The sequence below is a fragment of the Belonocnema kinseyi genome, chromosome 6, assembly GCF_010883055.1.
Source record: "Belonocnema kinseyi isolate 2016_QV_RU_SX_M_011 chromosome 6, B_treatae_v1, whole genome shotgun sequence".
NCBI classification, from domain to species: domain Eukaryota; kingdom Metazoa; phylum Arthropoda; class Insecta; order Hymenoptera; family Cynipidae; genus Belonocnema; species Belonocnema kinseyi.
In genome coordinates, this window is record NC_046662.1 from 108,761,202 (window position 1) to 108,762,659 (window position 1,458).

Below are 1,458 nucleotides of genomic sequence, written 5' to 3' on the forward strand. Positions count from 1 at the left end.
AAATAAAAAATCATTTTAAATCTATCCAGAAATTTTTATTGTTTTCCTAGTATTTCAAAATTTTTGAGGAGCTCCAAATTTTGTTCTTTTCTTTGTAACATTCAGAAACCTCCAGCTTATTTGATCTTTTTTCTAAATTAATGCTTATTTAACAGTTCTTTAAGAATTAAAATGAAATACTTTTACCTTCGAAATACAAATAAAAAAATTAAACAATTATAATCGTAACATTCCCAGTTAAAATTTGTCACTCTGAAATTGTTATAATTCATTTACAAATTGTTTATTATTGAAAATTGTTTTTTTTAATTTCCAAACCAAATAGATTAAAAATGGAATATTTTATACTGAAATAATACTTCAAAAAGATTTTGAAATTGAATAAAGGCGTTCATTTAAGAAGCCATTAATTCGAACTTTACACTTGTGTCACTACTAAGGCTTATTGCAATTAAATTAGTTCAAATTTTAACGTTAAAATATATAAATTATATCATTTTGAACCGATCTAGAATCACCTTGTAAGCTCAATCACTGTTTAGTTTTTAATACTCGAACTGCAGTTCAATTTTCAAATTTACTTTCATTTTCTGATTTGTCCGGGTCGCGAGTCTAGCTTAATATTTAAAACAACTTTCGTTTTTTTGAAATTGTAATTTTTCGGTTGTAACTTACGGGACAATAATTTTATTCTTTGAAAGATTTTCTACAAATCTTGTTGATAATTTCTACATTCTCATCAAAAATGAGAAGGTATTAGTTTTTTATGAAAAATAACTTTTTCGGATTTTATCAAAAATGGACATTTGAAGCAAAAAAAAGCTTGATATGGTAAAAAGTCAATAGGCGAAAAACGCTACTTTTCCAAGGCCCCATGATTATTTTATCACATTCTCATCCATAATAAGAAGAGTTTTATGCGAAAAATGATTTTCGCGAATTTCATTAAATTTCGACGTTTTGAGGCTCCTTGAGTCAGAAAAACAAGTTTTTACATCGGTATCTGTCTGTCTCTCTGGCGTCTACGTCGTCGTTATTGTGGTTGTCTGTATATCGGATAACTTTTGTAAGAATAGTCGGATTGGATTGTGGTTTGACACACAGATTTTTTTATTTTAAGAATTGTATGTAAAAATTGCACTATTTTTATATTTATAACAAATATTTTTCTTCAATTAAATATTTGCAATAAAAGTATTTCGAAGAGATTTTTTAAAAATCTTTCGCGGAATAAAATTAGTATTTATAGGTCGACAAAGGTTTGTTTTTTTTTTACCAAATTTGGCTTTCGTCTAAATTTTTCCAGTTGTTTTTACTATAGTACAATTTCCGTTTGCATCTCGGGCGAAGAAATCCATTCTATTGTTTGACAAATATTCTTTTTAAATCAATATTTTTCACAGAAAATTACCCTGAGTGACAGAACGAAATCGGAAACAATAAGAGTTAATTTATTCA